This window comes from Thalassophryne amazonica, chromosome 15, assembly GCF_902500255.1.
Source record: "Thalassophryne amazonica chromosome 15, fThaAma1.1, whole genome shotgun sequence".
Lineage (NCBI taxonomy): Eukaryota > Metazoa > Chordata > Actinopteri > Batrachoidiformes > Batrachoididae > Thalassophryne > Thalassophryne amazonica.
In genome coordinates, this window is record NC_047117.1 from 58518293 (window position 1) to 58539434 (window position 21142).

Below are 21142 nucleotides of genomic sequence, written 5' to 3' on the forward strand. Positions count from 1 at the left end.
GTGAGTCAAAACACCAAAATAAGAAATGAAAGTCCCCTCGAAAGGCTGCATCTGACGCATTGGACAGCATGGCCCACTGCCAGCATGGCTCAGCAGCTGTCAACGGCACGCACACACGCTCCCCACGTGCAAGTGCATCACGCACACGTGCGCACACATAGCTGAGCATTAAGCCATTGTGAACACACACACACACACACACACACACACACACACACACACACACACACACACACACACACACACACACACACACACACACACACACACACACACACACACACAGCGATCACGTCATCAGTCCAGCACCTCTGCTCTTCACACACGCACTTGAGGTCAGTAGCGCTGTGAAGGGAAGGACAAGCGCAGATGGAATTGCATGAGTGAGTGAGTGAGTGAGTGACCGCACCATGCAGGCTTTGACACATATGGCGTGAATCCGGTTCATATGTTGGTTGTACTTCGATGTTCAGTACCAGCAGGGACTGTGCAAAGGGAGGAAAACAGCACTGCCTCCTACTCCAGTCCCGTGTTTGCCATCCAAACGTTTGGACATCGGGCAGTCTTCAGCGCCTCTTATGGCCGTTTGACAGCAGTCTGTGTCATCTAAACTGTTGTCTACATACGCTTTAGATGTTAGCGTGCAGGTATGGACGAGGTAATCTGGATGCGTTCTGACACAGCTGACCATGCCTCTTATGGCAATATTGGCCATGTCGGGCTGGTTCCTGCACATTCTGGCAATGTGTGATGGGGGCTTTAATGGGGATTTTTCTGGTTGAACAACCCAAAATCAAAGTACACCAATAACCATTCAGCAAGCAAAATCTTTTTTTGTCCATTTCTATTTACTGACCCAAGCTGTATTTAATGCTTCATCCATCCACATTCGTTCTTGGTTGACACAGTCAATGAAGACAAAAGAAACAAGAACATAGAGAGGAGTCAGTTTGAGATGAACAACTACAACCTGACCAAGGAAAGAGATGACCTGCAGACCAATAACAAGAAGCTAGAAAGACTTAACTCCAAACTGACCCAAAACATGAGCCAATTAAAGGCTGAGAAAGACAACTTGAAGGCCATTAACAGGAACCTCAGCCAAGAAAAAAAAGGAATTACAGACACAGCTTTCAAGTAAGTGAAATAGTTTGATTTGAACTTCAAGCACAAGCAGACAAACTTTAATGTATATTCTTTGAAAGTTGACCATCAGTATTTATTTATTTATTGTTCTTTGATAAGCTTCATCATTATTTTGCTGTGGTATTTAGTGTTACGTTTTTACTGTTTTGTTTTTTTTTCCCAAACAGAGGCGTTGGCAGATGTATGTGCTTATGGGAACAGTTTTGGTGGCAGTTGTTATTTGTTCTCCATCACACAAACAAACTGGTACGACAGCAAAGCAGAATGTAAAAAACATGCTGCACACCTGGTGACAATATCTAGTGAAGATGAACAGGTGAGTCAGATGTTGAATTGAACAATTAGAAAGTCTGATTTAATCATATTTTATTCCCTTAGAATCATGTTGATACATCTCTCAGGAAAGTGCAGTTTCTTGTTTATTTAAACAACTATTGTTGTTTGTTAACTCTTTTTTTCCCCACAACAAAAGTTTGAGGGCTGAATTTATCATCCATGGTTTGGTTGTAATTATGGGCTGTTCAGGGATATTAGAAAGTGGACTTTTTACCTGACCTGACCATATTATTGATTGTCATGTTCAATACAAGGACTAACTGTAGAATTATTTGGACTAAAACGTTGATGTGTCATGAAAAATACTGAAGTCCAGCTGTCTTTGACTAAACTTCTAGATACTGTTGAAAACAATTCATAAGGCGACTTTACTTGAGATGGTCATCAGGGTGTCTATTAAATGAAGGATTTTGATGTGAATTTACTTGAGGTGGTCGTCAGGGTGTCTGTTAAATGAAGGACTGTTGGGTTAAATCCACGATTGAGTGTCTATGTATTTTTGTTCAAAACATTGGTCACTAAAACTGCTGAACTTTGGGATGGTGCCCCTCCACAGATGGACCCCCAATAATGTGGGGAAAGGTTTTTTGAGAGCATAAAACACAAGACACATCATGTGCTTGTCGTTGTGCTCTGCCAAATTAACAAGCTAGCAACAGAGGAGAGAAACATGATGCCAACAAGTTTGGCAAATATATAAACATCGAGCAGAACAGGAAAGAAAACCATTTTTGAATGTGGATGGGGATAGTGGTCATTTTTAACCCTCAAGTGACCAAACTATTTTCGCAACTAAAATGACCGAGTGGGGTCATTTATGGCCAGGTTATATTTTATTCTTTTTTTAATGGCTTTATTTGTGTTTATCACACAATATCATATTTAAATGAACAGAATACTTTATTAAAATTTAAATTTGATAAATTTAATGAAATACGTCATAAGGGGCACCACCCAATATGAAAGTGGAAAAATAAAAATAAAACTGACCAGTCTCAAATCTGAAAGTCATAAATTCTGAATACAGTTGATTACAGTTGAATACAGTTGAAAACATTTGTCTTCAACTAGACACAAGACAAACAACTGAGTTAATTTTAACATTTATTTACATATTTACAGGAACAAACACACGTGACTGAGATTTTGTGAGTTTGGATAATGATTCATAGTTTTATTACTGAAGTGACATGAGACGTGCGAATGAGAAACAAAGGGAAATAATGAGGAACTAAATATAAAAGGAAATTAATAAGAATAAACTTAAATTGAATTTAGCGGTAAATTTTGGGTTCACAAAATTATAGCTGTTCTTAAAAAACTTCCACTGCGGTGGAAAGTGGACGTGTTGCGGTTTGTTTATGACCTAGAGCTCAAACGTGTCGAGGTCATTGTGTAGGTGAGAGACTGCAACTACTCTGGTTAGCTGTGTAGGCTAACACTTATCGACACGACCTCTCCCATTTGCCTTGTCTTCCCTCCTCCACTGGGAGCTGAAAAAACCTGCACTTTTCACGACTACTTCTGTGACTGCAGCCGAAAACAAAACAACACACCATTTTTCAGTGTGAAGTTATTCTGTGTATATATTGCCCAACAGGAGCGGCTGTCCTCATAAGTGGTCAAATCCCGCGATATCACCCAGGACCAAACGAGACTGCACTGCCCGATAAGATGTTCACCAGGTTGAAAGGCTTTAACCACTGTTTGCTGTCAGAATAATCTTCCAGCGGCTTCTCAAACTTGTAAAGCTTTAAAAAGGGTCAATACTTGGCAACACTTATAATTTGCTTAAAGTTAACTTTAAGCATTTGTTATTAAGTGACGCAGAATTTGGCTAATGCTATGTTTACACATGACGACGACAAGTCACGAATGCCACGAAGTACACATTCTTGGCCGCTGATCACGAATGTGATGATTCGGGGCAGAGGCGTCAGGTGTCCTCAGGAACTGCTGCAACCTGTTACCACACGTTACGATTAATGGCACGTGTTGCTGGAGAATTATCAGGAACCATTACGAACGGTCAAGAATAGTGTTCCGCGTTGTTGCGTGCTATTGAGCGCTACTGCACGTAACAGCGCATCGTTAAGTTCTGTCACATTGTGAACGAGGTGAATTGTCTCCACACACACACACACCCATATTCATCCAACCGAATTCAGATCGCTCCAGTTTTTCCAGAAGAACTTTGTGACTGCATGCGTAGTTGGGCTCTGTGCCATGGAGTGGCGCAGAGAGGAGGAGGAGGACAGAGCCAGATGTGTGGTGGAGGAGGTGCAGAGATGTCTGGCTGCACATGAGTCTCCTCTCACTCCGCTGGTTCCTCTGGCTCAGAGTCGTTCTCCCGCTCATCGGCTACAACAGCAGGTGGAACACCTGCAGGAGCATCCCAAGGAGCTTCAGCAGGAACTGTGGAATGACATTTGGAGCCGAGTTTAATTGCACACGTGACAGAAAACTGATTCATCGTGGCGCGCAGTGAAATGTGACGCCGCGTTACAAGTCGTGTCAAAACTTGACAGTTTCCGTGTCACTTCGTAATAACGCGTGACAGTTTGGGCTCCAAGAACCATCACAGGAACCACTACGAACGTTGTCACATTCTATTAAGGATCAATACTCATCAAGATGGATCAATACGCTAAGTTGTAACCTCCACGACGTGAGACGAAATGAGGGTGGTGTGTGACATTCGTGGAAGATTTTTTGACAGGCAAAAACATGCTCCACGAATATCAAGAATATCACGCACAACACGCACTATTAAGAAACCTATTCAGATGCGTTAAGTCACATTAAGAATGTCAGGAATGTGTCACGAACAGTGTTGCCACAGTTACTTTGAAAAAGTAATCCAATTACTGATTACTGATTACTCCTTGAAAAAGTAACTTAGTTACTTTACTGATTACTCAATTGGAAAAGTAACTAAGTTAGATTACTAGTTACTTTTTTTAGTTACTTTCCCCAGCTGCCGACAACAACCCTCTGCCACCTCAAAATGACAATGATACCTGTTTTGCCAAAACTCACTTTATAGTCACCCTTTCTTGACTTCAATGAAAATAAATATTTGTTTTATAAAAAGTAAAATAAAGACCTCTTTCTTGACCTCATATTTAACTGTTGACAGCACTGTAACAGTAAAACTTGCAGTTTCTAACCTACATTGTTTATAAATGTAACTATAAAATTCATTCTAACATTTAAATTATCTCTAAACATTTTACTTGTCGAAATTATTATTATTTTAAGTAGTATTAGTAGTTGTAGTAAAAAACGGCTTCAAAACTGGAGCTTTAATCTAGGGGTGTTGTGGGGGGGGCACATCCTTGCTCCACGCCCCCATTCCATATGGATTCGCCCCTGCTTTGGCGTTTGAGCACAAAGAATGGATAACATTTATTTATGCAGAAAACATAACCAGATTTACAGCTAAGAAAGTTTTATTGTGTTTTCACATCATGTGGTCCTCAGAAAGAGAGTTTAGGTGCATTTGAGTGGAAAATAGTGTCAGTTGTTGATGCGTCGCGGAGGATCAGCTGTTTTTAGCGAGCAGATACAGAGCGGCTCAGCTCAGAATTGTAAATAAAGGAGAAAAAAAAGCACGAGTCGTAGCTGCTGCAAAAAAACGCGGATGAAAAGCTCACAGCTCGCTTAAAGTGGGCAGTTCAGTCTTACCCCGTCCTCCTGCCCACGGACCAAGTTTAATGCTGCTGTTGACCCACAATGCAAAAATAATAGTAACGCACAGTGACTTGGAGAAGTAACTTTAATCTGATTACTGATTTGGAAAGATTAACGCGTTAGATTACTCGTTACTAAAAAAAGTGGTTAGATTAGAGTAACGCGTTACTAAGTAATGCGTTACTAAGTAACGCGTTACCGCCATCACTGGTCACGAATGACAGAAAAGTGATATTCGTAACGCGTCTTGGTTATGTGTAAATGCACCTTTAGTGGTTAGCACTTTTGCTTCACAACAAGAAGGTCATGGAAATGATTCCCACGTGTGGCCTTTTTGTGTGGAATGTGCATGTTCACCCTGTGCTTGCGTGGGTTCCCTCCACATGCTCTGGCTTCCTCCCACATCCAAAGACATGCAGGTGAAGTGAGTTGGAAACTTGTAAGAAAGTAAAATGCCTTTTATTGTCATAGTACATACATATATACAATGAAATTTGTCCTCTGCATTTAACCCATCCTAATTGTAGTTAGACACAATCCAACCATGAGGAGCAGTGTGCAGCCACAGTCCAGTGCCCAGGGACCAACTCCAGATGTAGAGACCTTGCCTTGTTGAGGAGCAGACCCTAAATAATTATGTTTGATTGTGGGAGGAAACCGGATTGCACAGAGGAAACCCACACAGACACAGGGAGAACATGCAAACTCCACACAGAAAGAGCAGGAAGCATTCCCACAACCTTCTTTGTGTGAGGCATCAGTGTGCATGCAGGTGTGAATGTGTTTGTTTGTCTGTATGTGGCCCTGCGACAGACTGGCGTCCTGTCCAGGGTACACCCCACCTCATGCTCTATTACTGCTGAAATAGATTTCAGCCCCTACCCCATCCCCCATTACCCTTAATTAGAGTAAGCATGTATAGAAAATGGTTGACTGGATGGATGGAATTTGGAAACTCACAAATTCCTTCTCACTCATGAAAATTCAGAGCCACTTCCAACGCCTCGTACAGCAGGTGCTACATCCATTTGGCTACAGTACATGCACTCAACATTCACGTGTCGCACACACCGGAAACCCATTTGAACGGCGGCCAAGGTAAGGTCACGCTGCCATCTGATCATGGTTGCAACATTGGCAAGGCATGTCATACGCAGTTCAGAGACATCGGGCCGTGCATGAAATCAATGGCCATGTCAAACCCTGGCCGGATGGCGCAATCAAGCCAGCTTTCACACTAGTGGCCGAATGATGGCGAATGGCGGGTGAGTACCCATTCAACCCACTCTCGGCCAGAGTCCAGGTGCAACCCACGAACATCCAACACCACTCATGGGACACATAGAAAATGCAGGGCGGCAACACAAATGTAGAGTGAAGGACAGAACTTTTGAGCTGCAGTCCAGGTAGTCGAAAGCTCAAACCCCCCAAGCAACGCAAATGGCATGCGAGTGTGTTGTCCTCCCATTCCCCACACCACGATCCTACATTGTCGAGGTGTGGCTAAGGTGGCAAAGGCTCCAACAGAGTGCAGTGTGATCGCTGTCCAGCGCAGCATGCACAACCAGACAGTTGTAATGTCCGTGATGGAACAGCTGACAGCTGAGGAACACCCATCATGGCATATCCAGTATGTCCCGCTGAAGGTGGAATCACCGACCAGCAGCACACCCACACCACCACAACAGAAATAAAAATAAAAACCCAGCTGCTTCAGCTGTGTGTCACAGAGCCAGCGCCCCATCTGACCAGACAAACGCGTTATGTGACAAGCGATTGCAAAGTCTACATGGCCAATCTGTCATGTGACAGCTTGACAGTGTGCGCATCTCATTTGCCCCACATCCTGGAGCCATAAGCCCCTTCATGTGAGCGCTTTGCTGCTCCGGACAGGGGGGCATGTTGCTGGTTGGTGATGTGATGTCTGTATTGACATGATCACACACGCTCACATCCACTACAGTTATGATTTGTCGGGGGAGCGTGGTTGACATGTAATCACGTCATGAGATGGATGTCATTCGAAATCGGCTTGCACCACTTCACATCGTAGCTGCCACGTCAGCACAATGCAAAGCTGGGGAACACGTATTCTCTCATGTACTCCAATCATACATGTACAAGGCACAGTGGTGCACATGTGTCTGCAAATGATGATGACATGGGAAAAAATAAAACAAACAACATCAACTTTGGATCTCCCCCAGCCACACATCTAAGTGCGCACAGTGATGCCCATGCAGTCAGAGCTGCACCTGACTGCTGTGTCATCACTACTCACAGCTGGAGAACACATATCGTGCCATGAAGAACATCACCTCTCAACACGCCACTGCTATGTACATGTGTGGGCAGGCTCTCATGACGTGGTGAAAAATAAAAACGCATATCACCTTTGGAACGCATTCAGCTGCACCTCATTGCACACTGCAGACACCGTCAGCTAGGCTGACCAGTGTGAAAATATCTGATCATCTGAATGGCCAGCTGGTGTGGCAAATGTCATGTCCACCACGTGAATTATAGTCCACATGACAGTGTGCCCTCCGGTGCGTTGCATACTGATTGATGGCTGGACATGCAGAGCCTCTGTGTGGCTGGCTGATGGGTTCATGATGTGAACGCATTAATTCGATCATGTCAGTTCATTAATTCCTTGTTTACGTCCATCGGCATGGTTCATGAACAAAAAGGGAACAGCAGGATGATAATTCCTGTATTGTCTGATCTTTATAACAAGAATTAAATATTTTAACAGACAAAACAACATCCATTTGCATCCTCAGTTTCAACACAGACCGTCAGGTCATCAAGCATCAATTGAACATCATTACCGAAAAAAAATGCATCAATATTTAGTAGATCCTCCTTTTGCAGAAATAACAGCCTCTAAACGCTTCCTATAGCTTCCAATGAGAGTCTGGATTCTGGTTGTAGGTATTTTGGACCATTCTTTACAAAACATCTCCAATTTAGTCAGGTTTGTTGGTTTCCAAGCATGGACAGCCCGCTTAAAATCACATCACAGATTTTCAATAATATTCAGGTCTGGGGACTGAGCTGGCCATTCCAGAACATTGTACTTGTTCCGCTGCATGAATGCCTTAGTGGATTTTGAGCAGTGTTTAGTGTCACTGTCTTGTTGAAAGATCCAGCCCCGATGTAACAGTACATCTTCCCCCCCGGAAATCTTCCCCCCACCCATGACAGGCAACATTCCTACAGGGCAGCACTGATTACCCCAAACCTTGATAATGCCCAACCTTTAAACTCTATATTTCAAGGATGTTTTATGGTCCCAGATGAAGCAGTTTGGTTGATGGTGAACAACATTGGTATTCTTTCTGTATGTATCAATAGTGCTCTACAATAGTAATATTTCCTATTCTGAAGTATCTTTAAAATTCCCCTTCCAAATATACTCTACAAATAACCTTTAATATGTGATGTCATGGAAATTTAGTTTTGCATAAAATATCCACAGTGTATGGATAGAACACACAGTACCATACCATCTTTATTTATAAAGGACTTTACTACAACCAAAGCTGACCCAAAGTGCTGTACACTAAAACATACAGTTAAAACATTAAGTCATATATGTAAACAAGTTAATTAACCTCTTAAACCCCAGAGTCCCCAAATTTGAGGACTTGCCCTGTTTTGGAACATTTGAACACTCATAACTAACCAATTATTGGGAAGGTATAGTGACACGGACCCACAACAGGGGGCGTAAATGAGCGGACAATAGATGAGCCAAAAATACAACACTTTACTGTTGTGAAAAACGCACAACGAGAATACAGACAAATGCAGAATTTGGATCACAATCAAACTGCACAAGGTGATGTGTGGGTAGGCTCGAGGATAGAAGACGTCTGTCCCAAGAAGAACCAGATCCCACACGATTTCCACTGTCACCGAACCCGAAGGATACTGGAGCCGCCAAGTCCCGAGTCCCCAGGTGGTCACCGTCTCCGACTGTCGGATCTGGTACTGCTGGCAGAAGAACAGATGTGATGAGTGTGTGACAATACACTCAGTAAACAGTCAGCAATTCGTTATTCCAGGTGGGAAACAACACCTCCACCTTTAACACAGAACACAGGTAAGCAGAGCCAAAGAGCTACTTAGTGTTTTGGCGTGAGGGTGAAGAACGTCACTTTCACGGAACCACAAAACGCTGCATCCAGCAGACAGCAGCTACAGCAACTCCTGCAAACACTCAAAAAGGAATCACGTGCGTAACGGCACAGTCAAAATGGCTGAGAATTTACCATAGAGGTAGACGATATCTCGGCGACGAGGTGGAAATGTCGTCCGGCTTTTGTGCGCGTGGTTGAGGACCTGGTGATTGGTGACAGCTGTCATAGTTGATGAGTGACAGCTGTCACCCCGGCTGTTCCTGTGAGGCGGCAGCGCCCTCTCATGCCTGAAGCCCACACTTCAGGCAGGGCGCCCTTTGGTAGTGGGCCAGCAGTACCTCCTCTTCAGCGGCCCACACAACACCAATGCTGACACCAACATACGAGGTCTATTAGAAAAGTATCCGACCTTATTATTTTTTTCAAAAACCATATGGATTTGAATCACGTGTGATTACATCAGACATGCTTGAACCCTCGTGGGCATGCGAGAGTTTTTTCACGCCTGTCGGTTACGTCATTCGCCTGTGGGCAGTCTTTGAGTGAGGAGTCGTCCACCCGCTCGTCGATTTTTTTCATTGTTTAGGAATGGCTCAGAGACTGTTGCTTTGTTTGATAAAATTTTTTTCAAAACTGTAAGGCACAACTGAGTGGACACCATTCAATAAATTCAGCTGGTTTTCGGTAAAAATTTTAACGGCTGATGAGAGATTTTGGTCTGGTAGTGTCGCTTTAAGGACGGTCCACGGCGCCTGATGGCGATCTGCGCTTCGAGGCGGCAGCGTCTCGCCGTTTCAAGTTGAAAACTTCCACATTTCAGGCTCTGTTGACGCAGTAAGTCGTCAGAGAACAGAGAACTTTCAGAAGAAGTCGGCATGAGGAGTTTATTCGGACATTCCATTGTTAACGGTCATTTTGTAATGAAAGAACGTGCGGGCAGAGTCGCATGTCGGGCTGGACCCGACCGCGGGGGGGGGCGCGGCAGGAAAAACACCTCCGTTGGAAATCTTAACGGGCAAGTTGGAACATGCCCAAGCTGTTAAACAATTTCTCAGTTACTCACTTGTTGAAAGCCATTAAAAGCCGCCTGAATTCTACAAATGGTTTTCAACACGGAGGTGTTTTTCCTGTCGCGGCGCACACAGATTTGCCGAGTCGTCACGGAAACGACTCGGCGAATTTGCGCATACGTCTTTCATTAAAAAAATGTCCTTAAACAGTGGAATGTCCGCATAAATTCCTCATGCCGGCCTCTTCTGAATCTTCTCTGTTCTCTCACGATGTCCTGGGTGAATTAAGCCTTAAATTAGGATGTTTTCAGCTCGAAACAGGCCGACGACAGCGCCTGGAAGCGCTGCAGGACGTCCCGCTCCGTGGGAAGTCCTTACACCGACAGAAACACCCCATAATCTCTCATCAGCCGTTAAACTTTTCACAGAAAACCAGTTTAATTTCTCGAATAGTGTCCACTTGGATATTCCTCACAGGTCCAGAAAAAATTTTGATAAAGCAACGCGCGCCGTCTCGAGCAGCGTGTGAAACAAAGGAATTCAGCCGAGAGGGCGGGACCACATCTCACTCAAGGCCTGCCCACAGGGAAATGACGTCACCGACACGCGTGAAAAAACTCACGCATGCGCACGAGGGTTCAAGCATGATTGGTGTAATCGCATGTCATTCAAATCCATATAGTTAAAAAAAAAATAAAAGGGTCGGTTTATTATCTAAGAGACCTCGTATACTTATTACACATCAAAATGTCAAGCGAAGTCTCCTCTACAAAAGTATCCACTTCAATCACATATCAACTAACCACAGCTGAATCACCAAGCAAATAAAGACATAAATCGGAATTCATTTTTTGGGGAAAAAAACCTCATTTACTCCTACCAAGTATTATTTACTTTCAATTTTTTTTTTTGCATCCACAACATCCCCTAGGACCTGTCTTTTAGCTGATCCAAACTTTTGCATTGTTTTGCCTTGTACAAGCTCAGAAATAAATCATAATATATGGGTATGTGAGTTTGGTGAAATAGGCTCTAGGGCATAAGGGGTTAATACGAGCGAAGCGTCGCGCAGTGGCATGAAGCTCACTCATGGTACAGGGCATCCAAAACAGGAAACGCCAAATTTCAAATCCACAGTAAAACAGGAAATGTTGAAATGGCAAGCACTTCCTGGACTGAAAGATGAGATCCCATGGAATCTCGCGGGAACTCAGTGGCAAGCTCACACTCAAACAGGAAGTGCCAAATTTTCAGTCACAGTGAAACAGGAAATGTCAAATGTTGAACACTTTATTTATTGCTTTGAATACATTTAGCACTAATTATTGGAACACAAAATTGGTTTGGTAAGCTCATTGACCCTTGACCTCCTTACACAGGTGAATCCAATAATCAGAAAGGGTATTTAAGGTGGCCATTTGCAAATGTTTCCCCTCTGCATCTCTTCTAATGAGTGGCAACATGGGAGCCTCTAATCAACTCTCAAATGACCTGAAAACAAAGATTGTTCAACATCATAGTTTAAGGGAAGGATACAAAAAGCTATCTCAGAGATTTCAGCTGTCAGTTTCCACCGTGAGGAACATAGTAAGGAAATGGAAGACCACAGGCACTGTACTAGTTAAGGCCCAAAGTGGCAGGCCAAGAAAAATCTCAGATAAACTGAAGCGAAGGATGATGAGAACAGTCATAGTCAACCCAAAGACCTGCTCCAAAGACCTACAACATGATCTTGCTGCAGATAGTGTCTCTGTGCATCGTTCAGCTATACAGCGCACTTTGCACAAGGAGATGCTGTATGATGCTATAATGCAGAGGAAGTCTTTTCTGCGTACACGCAACAAACAGAGTCACTTGAGGTATGCATGGCTGAAAAAGAACACAGCATTTCGAGAAAAACACTTGCTACCTACAGTAAAATTTGGAGGTGGTTCGATCATGCTGTGTGGCTGTGCGGCAAGTGCAGGTACTGGGAATCTTGTTAAAGTTGAGGGTCACATGGATTCCAGTCAATATCAGCAGATTCTTGAGAACAATGTTCATGAATCAGTGACAAAGTTGAAGTTGCACCAGTGTAACAGTTTCTTTAAGTTTTTCAAAGATATGTTTGTTTTTTGATTTTGTTTTGTCTATAATCATTGCATTTTTCACCTTTAACTGACTGTGCAGCACACAGTTTACACCGCAGACTCTTGCAACTTCACAGCAGCTTTAGTAAGGTACCTTTCAGTAGACAAAAGAATCAAGCTCAAGGTCAAAGGTCATGGTCACAGGAAGGTCAAACATTAAATTCAACTAAACAGCTTTCCTGGTCACAATTTTTGAAGTTTTGCCTCCAAATTTGGCATGTACAAAGTGATAGGCCTTGCTTATAAGCCATTACCTGGAATAAGTGATTGACCTTGACCTTCAGGGTTTCGTTTCAGGTCAAATGTCACTTAAGTGAGGTCAAACTTCAGATTACAGTAAAACATGTTGTGTAATACACCAAATGATAGGGCTTGATAAGAGGTGCAAGAGTGTGTGATGTAAACTGTGTGCTGCACAGTGAGTTAAAGGTGAAAAATGCAATGATCACAGACAAACCAAAAACAAAGAAACAAACATACATACTGACAAACATATAGTGGATAAAAATGATTTGAACACATCTTTATTAGGGTGATTCTTAGACTACGGGCACTTATTATGTCCTTTGATCATATTGTATGAAAAACAGAAAAAAAGGGGAAATTTCACACTTTTATAGTTATCTTTACAATGAAAGTGTTTTAAGAAATTTGTTCTAGTAGTCTATGATGACTTTTTCACCTTTTTATTGCCGTTTTGTGCTTGTCCCACACCCAGGCTTTTGATCTTCAATGATAAAAATGAATGGTAAAAAAACATTTTTTTCTAATGTTTTAAAATATCTCTGAATAAAATATCAGTAAAATAATCTTAACATAATTGGGGTATTCAATGTCATACAACTGTTGTGATTTTTTTTTAAACAAAATGTAGTTATCCCACACTATTGCCGTAATTTCCACCACAGCACTGTAATGTCCCTTTAAACAGTTTGTATGAAAGATTGTTTGGGTAGTTTCTATGGAGATAAACAGTGACATCAGAGCACATGTATATAGCGCCAAATCACAACAAACAGTTGCCCCAAGGTGCTTTATATTGTAAGGCAATGGTGTGGTGGAAATTACATTTACAAGGCCAATAGTGCCCGTAGTTAATGAATCACCCATTAATTCTTTCTCCTGCCGAGCTACTCGTCCAGTGAGAATCATACTGTTTCAAATAATCATATTTGTCAATTTCATGCTACATTTATATTATTCTGTTGATTCCTGTCTGCTACTCTTTATATTTATGACCTAGTTTTTACAAAAGAGATTTGAGAAAGCTAGCAGACAGGCCCCTCATTTTCATTATGTTTCTTAAACATATGTTTCTTTGCATACTATTGTGTATGTGTTTGTGTGTGTGTGTGTGCTCTATATTTAATATGCATATGTCACAGACATGAACAAGCGAAGCTTGTCAGCATCTCACCCTGTCATTTAGGTCCTTTAGACTTTATTTTGAGTAAATGCTTCAGGGGAGCATTAGCATGGCAAAACCTTTCAGCTTCTTGGGGGGCTCCGTTCCCCATACACAGTAAAATCACCAGTGTAAAACTAACATTGACAGTGTTAAATTAACACTTCTACTGTACATATGGTCCTACTCTGGCCAGAGTGGGACCATATGCTCACTGTCAGTGTTAATTTAACACTGGTGATTTCACTGGTGTACCCCCCGCCTTTTTAAGCATTTTTCTTTATTTGCCTCTCACATGCCTGGAAAAGCTCTTCTCCATATAACCATGTCATTTAGGTCCTTCAGATTTTTTTCAGTAAAATAGTTCTTTGAAGCATGAGCATGACTAAAACCTTTCAGCTTCTGGGGGAGCGCCGCTCCCCAATGCCCCCCAACTTTTTAATATTTTTTCTTTTTTTGCTTTTCAGCTGACCCCCCTAATTACAGCCCTCTTAACCCCCTGCTACTTTAAGCATTTTTTAAATGCAGATGTAAATTAATATTCAAAGTTTTCAGCTAGTTGATAGTAGGAGTGTACAATATGGCCAAAGTATCGTATCTCAATATTGTCATATAAGTTGTCATGTAAATGTCACTTACAGGGTTAGGAGGGTTACTTTAAAAATGTTTTCTGATACAGTTACTAGTTACCTGTTGAAAAATGTAGTCAGTAACGTAATCCAAGTACCATAATATTAAAGTAATGTAATTTGATTACTTTCAATTACTTCTGGATTACTCCAATATCAAATATGCTAATACAGACAAAAGAAACTAAATATAAATAGTCTTGACCACATAGTACAGTTTATTAAGCAAAAATAAAACTGTTTCTTTTACATGGCATGCTCTGTTTTACTTCACATTATGAATTACGAGCACCCACAATATTGTGTGTGGATGAATTTGTAATTAAAAGTGGCTTGCAGAACAATATACAAAACAAAACAAAAAAAAGTCTACTTGTTCAGTAAACATAAAATTATCTTACTTTAGTTTTTCACATAGCATTCACACCATGTTTAACATATCAGTCCACTTATTGAACTTTCAAAATAAGAACAACAGCATAATGAAAACCATTAAGTAAATACTGTCAATAAGGAGGCGTGATTGCCATTTTAATTCCGGGCAAGTTAGTGATTTGCGTGCATAGAAGTTCAAGAAACAGGTGGAATATGCCAGAAAGCTGCGCATGTTGGCAAAGCCACAAACGGAGGAACAAGGGAGACAATACTTCCTTCCATAAGTAAGTGGTTTTGGTTCTTCTTGTCACTTTGTCCGTGATATTTGGATGATAAACAGCTGTATGAGGTCTGTTAGAAAAGTATCCAACCTTTTTATTTTTTCAAAAACCATATGGATTTGAATCACGTGTGATTGCATCAGCCAAGCTTGAACCTTCGTGCGCATGCGTGAGTTTTTTAACACCTGGGTTAGGGTTAGGGTTAGCGTTTTTCACGCCTGTCGGTTGCGTCATTCGCCTGTGAACAGGCTTTGAGTGAGCAGTGGTCCACCCCTCGTCGTGTTTTTATTGCAAATAAATGTCTGAACAATTTGGAGCGTTGCTGCATCAATTTTTTTCCAGAAACTGTGAGAGACCTCCAGGTGGACACCTGAAAATTCGGAAAATTAATATGGCTTTCAAGGACGATTTTATGGGGATTACACAGATTAAGGAGTGATCCAGACGGTTTAAAGACCGCCCACAACTGCTGAGAGCGTACCACGCTCCCAGCGCCGATCGACAGGCTCAAACCCCTCTGAAACAACCGGATCATTTCCAACGTGAAGGCTTTGTTGATCCGGGACGTCGTCTGACTTTCCCGGATCAACTTTCACAAAAAGGCAGAAGGCGTGGATATCAGCACTTTTTCGGCACATTCCACTGTTACAGGAGTTTTTTCATGGAATGAAAAGCAGAGGGACGCGCCATGGAGCCGTTCATTACGCGGCACAAAATCACCTCCGTGTTGGTCTCACAGGACGGCTTTCAGGTGGATTTCAGACGGCTGTCGGTTGCTTTTCAGTCGTGTGATTATCCGAGAAATTGAGCATGAGCTGGACATGCCCCAACATGTCCTGTGAGGCTTCATCACGGCGTTGCTTTGCGCCATGCGGCTCCACCACGACGCGCAGAATTCCGCTCCTCTTTCCATGACAAAAACTCCTGTAACAGTGGAACGTGCCGTTCATTTCTAAGCTGGACGCTGTCTTGATCCGGTATTGTGAAAAGACGTGGACATCAGCACTTTTTCGGCACATTAAGACAGACGTGCGGAGGAGTTCCGTGTGTCGCGGTGGAGCCGCATGGCACAAAGCAACGCCGTGATGAACATTGCACGAACATCATATGAACAAAGAATGAGGACAGGTAATGTTAGCATTCGAACATTCTACAAATGTTCATTTAATGTTCTGGTTCATCTGTTCACATGATGTTTGTGAACATGTGTGAACATTTGTATAATGTTTATTGAATGTTTGCATGCAAACATTACCTGTCTTCACTCTTTGTTCATATGATGTTCATCCAATGTTCATGCCATGTTTGCAAACGTTCTCATGCAAACGTTCAATGAACATTCAAAGAATGTTCAGTTTCTCGGCTTTCAATGCTTACCAGTCGAGTGAGTATAAGAGAAATTATGGAGAGCTGGGCATGTCCCACCCTGCCTGCACTCTCTTCTTCACCTCTCTTCCACACTCTCCATTACTTTGAACAGTTGACCCCAAATATTTAAACTCATCTACTTTCACCACTTCTACTCCTTGTAACTGCACTATTCCACTGGGCTCCCTCTCATTCACACACATATACTCAGTCTTGCTTCTACTGACTTTCATTCCCCTTCTCTCCAAAGCATATCTCCACTTCTCCAGACTAGACTCAACTTGCTCTCTACTCTCACTACAGATCACAATGTCATCTGCAAACATCATAGTCCATGGGGACTCCTGTCTGATCTCATCCGTCAACCTGTCCATCACCACTGCAAACAAGAAAGGACTCTGATCCTTGGTGTAATCCCACCTCCACCTTGAATATGTCTGTCATTCCGACTGCACATCTCACCACTGTCACACTATTCCTGTACGTGTCCTGCACTACCCTAACATACTTCTCTGCCACTCCAGACGTCCTCATACAATACCACAACTCTTCTCTTGGCACCCTGTCATAAGCTTTTTCTAAGTCCACAAACACACAATGTAACTCTTTCTGTCCTTCTCTGTACTTTTCCAACAGTATTCTCAGAGCAAACATTGCATCTGTAGTGCTCTTTCTCTGCATGAAACCATATTGCTGCTCACAGATCTTCACCTGTTTTCTAAGCCTAGCTTCTACTACTCTTTCCCATAACTTCATGCTGTGGCTGATCAGCTTTATGCCTCTGTAGTTACTGCAGCTCTGCACATCACCCTTGTTCTTGAAAATAGGAACCAGCACACTTCGTCTCCACTTCTCAGGCATGCTCTCACTTTCCAAGATTTTATTAAACAATCTTTTTAGAAACTCTACTGCCATCTCTCCTAGACATTTCCATGCCTCCACTGGAATGTCATCTGGACCAACTGCCTTTCCACTCTTCATCCTTTTCATGGCAGCTCTCACTTCTTCCTTGCTAATCTCTTCCTGATTTACTCTCACCACATCATCCAGCCTTTTCTCTCGCTCGTTTTCTTTATTCATCAACTCTTCAAAATATTCCCTCCACCTTCTCAGCACACACTCCTCACTTGTCAGCACATTACCATGTGCATCTTTTACCACCCTAACCTGCTGCACATCCTTTCCAGCTCTGTCCCTTTGTCTGGCCAATCGGTACTTTTCTCCTTCCTTACTATTCAACTTCTTGTACAGCTCGCAATATGCCTTTTCCTTTGCTTTTGCCACTTCTCTTCTCGCCTTACGCCGCATCTCCTTGTACTCCTGTCTACTTTCTTCATCTCTCCGACTATCCCAAAACTTTTTCGCCAACCTCTTTTTCCTTATGCTTTCCTGGACCTCTTCATTCCACCACCAAGTCTCCTTGTCTTCCTTCCACTGTCCAGATGTCATACCCAGTACTGTCCTAGCTGTCTCCCTCACCACATCTGCAGTACTTTTCCAGTTGTCCAAAATTGCTTCCCCTCCAACCAGTGCTTCTCTCACCTGCTCGCTAAATTTCACACAACAGTCTTCCTCCTTCAGCTTCCACCATCTGATCCTTTGTTGAGCTCTCACTCTCTTCTTGTTCTTTACCTCTAAAGTCATCCTACAAACAACCATCCTGTGCTGTCTAGTGACACTCTCTCCTGCTACCACCTTACAGTCTGTGATTTATTTTAGCTTGCATCTCCTATAAAGAATGTAGTCCACCTGTGTGCACCTTCCTCCACTCTTATATGTTACCCTGTGCTCCTCCCTTTTCTTAAAGTAGGTATTCACCACAGCCATTTCCATCCTTTTTGCAAAATCAACTACCATCTGTCCTTCTCCATTCCTATCCTTGATACCATATCTACCCACTACTTCCTCATCACCTCTGTTCCCTTCACCAACATGCCCATTGAAGTCTGCTCCTATCACCACTCTTTCATGCTTGGGCACACTCTCCACCACCTCATCTAACACACTCCAGAAATCTTCATTCTCCTTCATCTCACAACCAACCTGTGGGGCATATGCACTGATGATATTCATCATCACCCCTTCAATTTCCAACTTCACACTCATCACCCTGTCAGACACTCGCTTAACCTCCAACACACTTTTAACATACTCTTCCTTTAAAACGACCCCAACACCATTTCTCTTCCTGTCCTCACCATGGTACAACAACTTGTACCCACCGCCGATGCTCCTGCTCTTACTTCCCTTCCACTTGGTCTCTTGCACACACAATATGTCTACCTTTCTCCTCTCCATCATATCAGCCAGCTCTCTCCCTTTACCAGTCATACTACCAACATTCAAAGTCCCCACTCTCATTTCCACCCTTCTAGTTTTCTTCTTCTCCCGCTGTTCGTGGCAACGTTTTCCTCCTCTTCTTCGTCGTCTTCGCCCAGCAGTAGCCCAATTTCCACCAGCACCCTGTTGGGCAATAGCACCGGTGGCGGACGTTGTTAACCCGGGCCGTGACCGATCCGGTATGGGAATTCGATTCTGAGTCTGCATAGTTCGGTTGGCTTGTTTTACGCCGGATGGCCTTCCTGACGCAACCCTCCTCATTTATCCGGGCTTGTGACCGGCACTCAGAATGTACTGGCTGCACACCCCATGTGGCTGAGTTATGTCCAGCTCTTCTGATAACCAGAGAAATTGTACACGATGGTCCCGGCTCCACACAGCGATCCGTTTAGAAATGATGTTGTGGTTTCTGCCTCTCGATGGTGGCTCGGAGCGCGGTGCGCCGAGCGCCATTGTGGGCCATCCTTAAAGCTGTAGTAACACTCCTTATTCTCTGTGAAGCCCGTAAAATTTTCACCGAAAGCCAGATAAATTTTTCGAATGGTTTCCAGCTGCTTGTCTCTAACAGTTTCTGAAAAAATTCTGATGGAAAAAAAGCCCAAATCATTCCGCCATTTCCTCTCAATGAAACAACAACGAGAGGGGTGAACCAGTGCTCACTCAAAGCCTGCCCACAGGCGAATGACGCAACCGACAGGCGTGGAAAAACTCACGCATGCGCACGAAGGTTCAAGCTTGGCTGACGTAATAACATATGAATCAAATCCATATAGTTTTTGAAAAAAATAAAAAGGTACGATACTTTTTGGACAGACCTTGTATATATATATTTACTGTTCCTACATTTCTAATACTTCTGCTACTCTTTCAGTGTAACTGCTGTGAACTTCGTTTATTTGCATCTGTGTTAGCCTTTAGGAGTGGTTAGCTTATCCATTATTGGTTAGCTTGTGCTTGCTTGGCTATATTCTTGAATTTCCTAGTGCACAAAGTACACTTGAATCTTCGACTGGACTGGGTTGCTTGACGCAAGGTCGTTTCGCTTCAAATCGCAGAAGCTTCCTCAGCTAAAATTCTTGCTCTGGTAGTCTGACTTCTGTCTTGACTCTAGTAGAGAAGAATAAACAGAAGCCACAAAAGCTGGAGTGTTAAACCTAACCAGACCCCTCCTACCGAGAAGCAGACTGCTATAGGCTAGCGACTAAACAATAGCTCGAATTAGCACTTATTGTGCTTTAGTTAGCACCCTCCTAATGACAGGGCAGCTGTACCTCCTAATGATGGGATGGACGCCTCTCCTGCCGGCTCCCTTGACAACTCTCCTGATGACATGAATGACATTACCATGAACAAAAGACTGAAACTGCTTTGACCTGAGTACCCCATTGTAAACAGGGGACAAAGCATGTCTCAGACCCCCTTCCCGGTTAAGGCTGGGTTTCAACTGTTTCACATAGAATGCCTCCTTGACCCCTCTCTCAAACCATTTCTTCTCTCTGGCTAAGATTTTAACTTCCTTGTTCTCAAACGTGTGGTTAGTGTTTTTAAGGTGGAGATGAACTGCAGACTGAGGTCCACTGGTGCCCTCTCTGCGGTGCTGGTATAGCCTTTTGTGTAAAGATTGCTTAGTCTCACCTATGTATTACAGTTTTCCTGACATCTGATAGAATACACTACGTTGCTCTGTTTGTAACTAGGGATCCTGTCCTTAGGATTAACTAATTTCTGTCTCAAGGTGTTAACTGGTTTAAAGTAAACTGGGATTTTGTGCTGTCTGAAGAGATCCTCTGTAGTTTTTCCCCTACTCCTGCTAAATAAGGGAGAGACACTCCTCAGACGGCTCAGACGGCTTGACCACTTTGAGCCACTTCTGCACTTTGTAAACTTTGATCACGATGGATAGTATCTCTCTATACATGCTGATGAAATTCGTAACGTCAACAAAAAGCACAACCTGTTTATTTGATCCTATACCAACAAAACTGTTTAAGGACCTGTGGCCCATTCTTGGGCCAATTGTGCTGGAAATTATTAATCTTTCTTTAACTTCTGGATCTGTTACTAAATGTTTCAAATCTGCAGTGATTAAACCATTACTTAAGAACCCTAATCTTGACCCTAGTGTACTCAAAAACTATCGGCCGATATCAAATCGATCATTTTGCTCTAAAATTCTGGAAAAAGTGGTGTCACGGCAGCTTGTAGACTGTCTTACTGAGAACAATCTCTTTGAGCCACTGCAGTCTGCTTTTAGAAAATATCATTCCACAGAGACGGCTCTC

At 42.8% G+C, this 21142-nt stretch overlaps 1 long non-coding RNA gene across 1 annotated transcript; it reads left to right on the forward strand.

Annotated features, from left to right (window-relative positions):
* Positions 1–983: 983 nt before the first annotated feature.
* LOC117526901 lies at positions 984–1381 on the forward strand. The gene is made up of 2 exons (XR_004565381.1): positions 984–1137; positions 1314–1381. It is a non-coding gene; the product is annotated as an uncharacterized LOC117526901 (long non-coding RNA).
* Positions 1382–21142: the final 19761 nt, after the last annotated feature.